This window comes from Cariama cristata, unplaced genomic scaffold, assembly GCF_000690535.1.
Source record: "Cariama cristata isolate BGI_N322 unplaced genomic scaffold, ASM69053v1 scaffold19381, whole genome shotgun sequence".
Taxonomy (NCBI): domain Eukaryota; kingdom Metazoa; phylum Chordata; class Aves; order Cariamiformes; family Cariamidae; genus Cariama; species Cariama cristata.
In genome coordinates this window covers 143,261-151,359 of record NW_009601262.1, presented here as the reverse complement: position 1 = coordinate 151,359, position 8,099 = coordinate 143,261, and positions in this window count along the sequence as shown.

Genomic DNA, 8,099 nt, shown 5'->3' with positions numbered 1-8,099 from the left:
TCAATGTATATCTGGGAAACTCATGTCACATTTTATAGTACTTTCCATGTGACTTCATGTCTTTAATTTTCCTTTTAAATCTGTTCTGAAAATTTGCCTGGTTAAGCTCAAACTAAGAGGTTTATAATTGTGTGGATCATTTTCTATCTTTAAATGCAAGCATCACACAGACCAGTTCTTTTAACCATTTCAGTCTGATCATGTTCATTGTTCTTTTTTTTTTTTTTTAATACCTGTTCTTAAGAGTTTTCTTTTCTACCTACTTGTGTCTTTAGGGTTTCCCTTAGTACTGATTTACCAAAATATCCAGTTGTGATATATTTAGATCAGGGAAGTGTTGGCTTTCTGAATTTATACTGTCAGTCATCCCCTTTCAGGTCCATATGGATCGGTTTTTCAAGGAAAAAAAAATTAAACCAAACCACAACACTAAAAAGGAAAAAAAAAAAAACCTTGTATTTTTGCTGTGTTCTTTGGGGAGTGTGTGTGGTGGTTTTTGTTTTGTGGTGTTTTGGGTTTGTTTGTTTGTTTTTAAATGTCTTTAAGAATTACTTAACTTACCTTTTGTCAATCTTTGTTCCCTAACATTCCTAGAATTCAGTGTATTCCTCATATATTATTATACAGCTGCCGGGTCATGGTCCCATTCTCTTCTGGGGACAGCACTGGAGCACCTCCGTAAACCTTAAAGAACAGGTGCAGTGGTGGGACCACAGCTTTGGTGTGTAAGAGGCTACACACTGCCGAGAGCTAGGTTTGAATCACTTTGTGAGCATTATCCATACAGTAGTAACCTTTTGTAGTCAACTGTTGTTATGTATGAGATACAGATAAGTCAAGTAACTCATGAATATTTCAATAATCCCTTCTGTAACATTGTACAGGTATGTGAAAACACACCTAATCTAATTATACTATTATAGTAAAAGCCCTGAGCAGTTTGTCAGCTCGTTAGAGAGCTTGCCCTTTGCTTTGCTTTTCCCTGGCTTATCTGATGCTGTGACTTTTTTTTTATAAAGGTGCTCAGGCAGCACTCGCAACAGAAGGGGCACTCAGTGGCGTATATTAATAACAAACCACCACATTAGGTAGGAGGCCTCTATTAAACACCTTATAATTTAAAATATCTCCCTGGGCTTTGAATTACAGGGTTCTGCAGGTTCAAGTGCTTGCTGGAAAAACTGATTTAAAGTAGAAGTGATTTCAGCCATGTGAACCTAATGGTGAACAGCCACATCCTGGTGATGCACCAGGCTGTGCACAGGCATGGTGGGTCAAGCTGCCTGAGCCCAGGGTCCATGTGCAAATCGAAGGGGAGATTCTCCCTGCATCACGTGTGGCATGTGGTGCAGGGCATGCCCCACGCCACTGCATAATAAATCCCGCTTTCTTCTTTAGAAAGTAAGTGATGTTACCAAACTGGCATGATTTCAGAAGACAGCTGGAGTGAAAAGAAAGCTACAAATGCAACATCAAGTAATTTCTTGCTTGATTAAGAAATTTGCCTTATTAAGTAATAGATGAGTCACCACCATTCTCCTAAAATTGGGCACATGTCTTTTATGTAATGATGTGTGTACGTTCATGGCATGATGCATGATTTGGCCTGGTGAATGTTAAAGTTCTTCCTTTCCAGATCGCTGCTCTCTATTACTATTGCAAAGTATGCACAATAACTTAAGAATGTCAAGTTCATTTTATTGAATGTGAGATTTCCCCAAAAACATAATTTGAAAATAAATCACTTCATGATTATTTTTTAATTTACACACATGTATGTGTTAGGTGTGTTTTTCTATGGGTGCATACATACTGGTAACAAGTGCCATATATACTGTAAATTAGAATTATGAAGATATTCAACCATAGATTGGATAGAGCACTGTGCTGTAAAAGCTGCTAGAAATTGTGGAGTCTTCTGGGTTTTAAATAAGAGTGGCTTTAAAACTTGCAAAAAGTTAGATATAGAAAGCCAGGCAAGTGTTTTTGTTGATTAATTTTATGATGTTTTAGTTTGGGAGCACATTCTCACTTCCAGACCTTACTGCTGTAAACAAAGAGCTGTCATGCAAAGCATCTAATAGAAAAGAGAAAAATTGGTTTTCTTGCAAGTGGGAGAGAGTTTAATAGTACTTTACTACAACAACCCTGAAAAGCTGAGGGTAAAAAACCTACCACATAAGATTTTCCACCTATTTTACATTTGATGTTTACTACATCATACGGTTGAATTAAAAAGGGACTGAGGGAATATCACCCCAGTGGTGGCAGAAGGGGAGTCTTTACAGCCATAAGAGCCACCTTGGGGGATTCTGCAGACTCTCAAACCTCTGCGTGCCAGGGAGAAAATACAAACGATGCCTATAGCAAGTGCTGACTTTTTAATGCTGGTATTGAATGCTTTTAATTATTTATCAATAAGGAAAAGCAAAATCCAAATTTTAATTCACGATTAACTGCATGCACAGTGGCAAGTAAATATCCCACATAAGGGATCCATAAGGATCCCAAAATATATCTTCCAAGGAGGCTAAGGAATACTCAGCTGGTCTTTTTACAAAGATGAATTTCAGCCACTGGGAACACGCTTATTTTAAAAAAACAAACAAACAAACAAAAAAAACACAAAAAAAAGGCAGTTTGGAACGATATCTACACATAGAAAATATGAACAACTATGGTGCAATCATTCCAAGAAGTTAGGACAGTATGTGATGAGACTCAGATTTATTCTGTTGTGGTATTTCTGCGTGTCTGAGCCAAGAGCAAGTTTATCATTGCAGGGAGTGGCAGAGTATCTACATCTTCTTGTGAGGTTCCCAGGTGCTCTTCCACCAAGGGAGAATAAAAAATAAGGATGCTGGTCTTACTGCCAGAAGGTAGATTAAGATCTCTTCTGTGTGCTTGTATTGCCTTGAAATGTCTGGAGAAGAAATTAATGTCTTTCTGACTTGGTATGAGGGAAGATACAGAGAGGGAAATTAATGCTATTAGGTTTTGGACAGGATGGTAGTGATTCATTGTTATGACCCTACAACATAGCATTACTTGAGCTTGTGTCTCAGAAAATGCATTTTCCTCTTGCTGTGAAAAAATGAAATATTCTTTTTTAGTTTGCAAGTAATTAAATAGTTATTTTCTATGTTGGAATTAAAAAACAGTGGTAAAAGGCTGTGTTTGGGGAGGTTTCCCTAAGGTTTTATTAAGTGTTTTTTACACTGATTTATCTTCAGTACCTGCTGGGAAAAATTCCAGAATTTCTTGCAAAACTGAAGGAGGAGTATTGAATACTTCCTTGGAAACAAAGTCTCTAACCAAAGTGCTAGTAATATGGTCCCCACTTCAAGAGTGGCTCTGGAAAGTACTTAAATACTTAAAATGAGGCATAAGCACTTCTCTGGACTGCATCTTCAGTTAATTTTAAAGTGAGTATCTGCAGAATAATCATTAGGTTTTGATTTTTCATTTCCCACTGAAATAATTCTGAAAACGTGCCTCTGTGTTGAGACTGCATGTATTGCTTTCAAAAGACAGGAAGATTTCCTGATGTTACCAAGCGACTAAAACTAATTGGGGCTTTCTACAATTGCCACTTTTGAGAATATACTTGAACTGTAGGTTCCTCAGATGCCTGCGACCTCAACAGGCGACCAGAGATGAGGACTTGTCATTGCTGTGTGCATCTCCACGGTGTGACAGGGGCATGTGGTGGTGCAGCTGTAGGGTCCTGGTCCCCACATCGTGCAGACTGGGGTCCTTATGGTTGTGCTCTCCCATAGTTTTATTTCTGGTCTTGGAGAAACAAAAAGGGACAGGATGTGCTGGTCTTAACCTGAACTTGAGTAGCAGGGACAAGCATAGGGTGTGTATCCAGGGTCAGGAGCTCAAAAACACCCCCAGGTTGGACAGTTTTGCTCAGAAGCACATTCCTGATCCAATCATAGCATAATTTAGGCTGGAAGGGACCTCTTGAAGGTCTCTAGTCCAACCCTGTGCTCAAGGCAGGACCAACTTCAAAGTTAGATCAAGTGTCTAAGGGTAATCCCAGCTATGGTTTTGAGCATCTCCAGGGATGGACATCCCACAGCCTCTCTGTGACCCACTTCCCTTGTCTGACCACCTTCACTGTGATTTCTTTTATCTATTTTTTCCTATTTTATACATAATTTCTTTAGATCTATCACTGTGGCAGTTGCTTCTTGTCATTTTGCTGTGCAGCTTTTGGAAGAGTCTCACTGTCTTCTCTATAAGCAGCAGCAGGTACCTGTAGACAGCAAATACATCCCCATCCAATGCCTTTTCTCTGGGCTGAAGCAAACTTGATGCTGAACTAAACCCAGTATTTAATGTGCTTCAGCCCCAATCACCTTGGTGGTCTCTGTTGGACTTGCTGCACTCTGACACACCGTTTAAAAATAGATCTACACAGAAAGAGAGATGCATCTTAGTGCTGCTACGAAAAGGAGAAAGATGAGTTGGAAGTGCCTAAAATACAAAATTCTGTAAATATAAAAATACCATTTTATTCAGTCACTAAAGCTAGAGGAGCCCTTGCAAGGATGTCATGAAAAGATATATTTTAAAGCAACCTTCTGTTCCGAAGAAAAATGAAAATGAATTTGGCAATGCATTAAAAAAAAATAAATCAGTAAGGATGCAAATAGCAGGAAATACAGAGTTTAGAGTGAAGAATGAAGCCTTAAATCTGCTTTCTTGAGCCTAAACTGTGTATCCTATTATATAATTTAAAACTATTTGTCATTTTGTAGAGGGCTTCATGGAGCTATAACAGTTTACGTCAGCTGACTATCTGGCTCAGATAGTTGTGAACTCTCTGCAACTGTTTTCCTGTCAAAAACTGCAGTACTTGCAGTTCAGTTTACTTGACTTCAGATTTATTTTCAGCCTTACAGAGGTCTACCATCAAAGCCATGGCTGAAGGAAAATCTTTTTATTGAAAGATATGTTTGACCTTTAACAACTTGTTGGCTTTCATCTGCTTATCAATGAAATGTGAATGTGACTCACAGAATTGAATACTGCTGATAGTTTAGGAGGAAAAAATCTCTTTTGCTCACATGTGGCCCTTGTGCCTTTGACAAGCCATTGGACATGGCTTATTTTTCTTGTGGGGAGGGAACTGCTGAAAGTCATCGCTTTTGATCATTAAGTACTTTTGATTTTTACAGTAAGATTTACCATGAATTAATGTATCATTCTCCTCTCTGAGTCTGCCTGAGACTCAGGTTCTTTTTTGGGGTAAATTGACAATCCTTGCTTCCTTATCCAATTTCAAATGTGTATTGTTAACATTCAAACTATGAGTCCTAGAGAGTTATTAAATGGTTTACAAGAGCACATGAGTTCTGCAGTCTGTCCAGGAGAGGCAAGATCCTGGCTGGGAGCTGGGGAACGTCTTGAGTTCTCAGCAGGTGGCTGATTTTCTCCAGGAAAAAATGTTCTCAGCTTTGAAAGGTAAAACAACTAAAGACAAATGCATTTAATTCAAAGGAAAAAAAAAAAAGCGTTTATTTCAAGAAAGGTCGGTTGGTTGGTTTTTTTCCTTTTAGCAAGAGTAAATGGTGGTAAACACTCCCAAAGGCGTGTGAACCCCCAGTGCCCCACCAGTATAGATTTATGAACCACCGTAGCTTTTGTTTCCCTTCGACCTAACCTTCTGGAATATCTGAAAACTTCAGCATACCAAACTCTTGCTTTAAATAAGTCATGTGTTATTGATAGAAGAGAAACAAAAATGTTTTTCTGCCTTCAGTTTATTCTGAACTGGACTTCAAGACTGAAGGAAAAAAATGTGCCCAAATAACTCATTACTTACCTCTGTCGAAAAGCAAGAGTGGCATAGACAAAAACTTGGCTTTGCTGAACATTTAAATTATAATTTTAAGGACTGTAAGTTGTAGATTGAACTGGAATTGATGATTGACCGCAAAATTCAGTATGTGTGCTTTGAAGTTAGCTATTGGAAAAAAATCTGTGGTAGGCCTAGTTTTTAATTTAAAATTATGGAGATATTTCTTAAATATATGCAGAATTCATGAATAAAATGTGAATTATTTTTCTGGTACAGTGATGTGCTTAGAAGATTGTAGCTGAAGGCATCAGTCATAAAGTTTTACCTTGTGGAGACTGAGAGATGGAGTGAAAAATAAAGCTGATGACTTCAAGCCAGAACCCATGTGAAATAATAAAGGTATTAACAAGGACAGTTAATTCTGAAGGTGGAGGCCAATCTTGGGCATTGCTGTAGTCAAATGCTCACATATAATTCTTCAAAATGAGTATGCAAAATGCTTCCTTTATTGATTTTAAGGCAGCTGAGATAGATGTGTGGCTTTTTGTTCGTTTGCTTGTTTGTTTGTTTTTAACCATTATAGTCTTGGATAAAACCTATACCACTTTTGAAAAACCTCATTATCCTGGTGTCCTCTCCAAGGTATTCCTGCCACTAGAGAACCTGATGCTATTCTGGGATGAATAACAATGATTCTTCAGGCAGTGAAAACTGAAAATAAAACAATAAATAGAGGGTAAAAGAGACTTGATAAGGACTCCAGCACAGGATTTTTCACAAAAATGTGGTAAAACAGAGCCAGAAACATTGGCTTAGATCTAAGAGTCGCCTCTCTTTCATGTAATATTTTTCCTTCTGTTTATGTCAAGGTAAGAGATGAAGGTCTGTCACTGTTTATGCCAGACCCGATGATGGCTGAATTTAGGGAACATCAAAATGAACGGTGATGCTATTCTGGTCTGGGAGTGTGGCTCTTCATTCCTCCATTTCCCAGGTGCAGAGACCTGATTGCATGCAGTGGCAGCAAGAACAAGGGCTGCCAACTTCTTTCTGGCCACTGTCAGGGACAAGGTGACATACAGAGCAGTGCCAATATCTTCGATCCATCTAAATAGGGAATTTGGGGGCTATAGGATAAGGCAGAGCTCCTGTCAGTGTCATTGCTTTTTTTCTACACATCTCTCCTAAATATGTACGCAGCTATTTCAGGTATTGCATTTCCATAAGTGCTGCTGGAAAATGCTTTTTTAGGTGTCTTTGTGATTTCCTTTTCTTTTCCTAGTTCTGTATTGGCTCTCTTCAAGAGTCACACCAAGTAAGAGGTGAATGGGCCAAGTTTTAAAAGAAATCATAATTCCTTCTAATAGGAAAGATGGAATTTGGAGTCTGAGATTCATTTTTACCATTATAGCCCTAATTCAAAAAATTTAGTTTCTCAGTATTATAAGATCATTTTACTCTTGCACGTAGAACATGTACATTTTTAACTACTGACAGGAGTGTGCGGGGAGGATTATTGAGAAATCTATTAGACTTTCGAAAATGTAATTTTCTTGTTGAGAAGTTAGTGTATACCAGCTTTGCAGAATTTACTGTGTGTAGAAAGCATTTTGCTCGAAGTCTGTTTCTGTGTGTGTTTGGAAAAACTGCTTGTTTAGAGCAAGCAAATGAACTTTGAAGTCTCCCTTTCTTAGACCTTTGTGACAAAACCAATTTTTCTTTTGAGGATAATTTAATTCAAAGCAAATCGTATTTGGTGACTAGTATAATTTTCGAACCCTATGCTTTGCAGTACATTAGTAATCAAATAACGTACATTTTATTTTTAATAATAAAACTGATGAATAAGCAAGTGAAAATTCTACCTACTGATTTTTTTAACTCCATGCCCTGATGCAACATCATTCATGGAAGAAAATGTTATTGCAAATACTTTTGTGAAATCTAAGAGAGAATGACCCTTCTGACCGTTTCAGAATTCAGTCCTGAGCAATTATAAAGTCAGACATTTTTAATTCAGAAATCTTATCTTGCAGTTAAGGTTTTTTTTGGTTTAGTTGTGTTTTTTTTATGATCTACAGTTGAGGCATTTCCCTGCTCATGTTCCTTCAGCAACCCCAATTAGCATGTGTCAGGAACATCAAGCTCATTCACATCTATGGTGAGAGTGGTGGTAGCGTCACCTTCTCCAAAACCTCGAAGAGCTCAGATCTGGGAAGAAGTAAGACCAAGGCTGGACGTCCTGGTGTCCGACCATGTCCTCATGTTTGAGCATGAACTTTCTGCT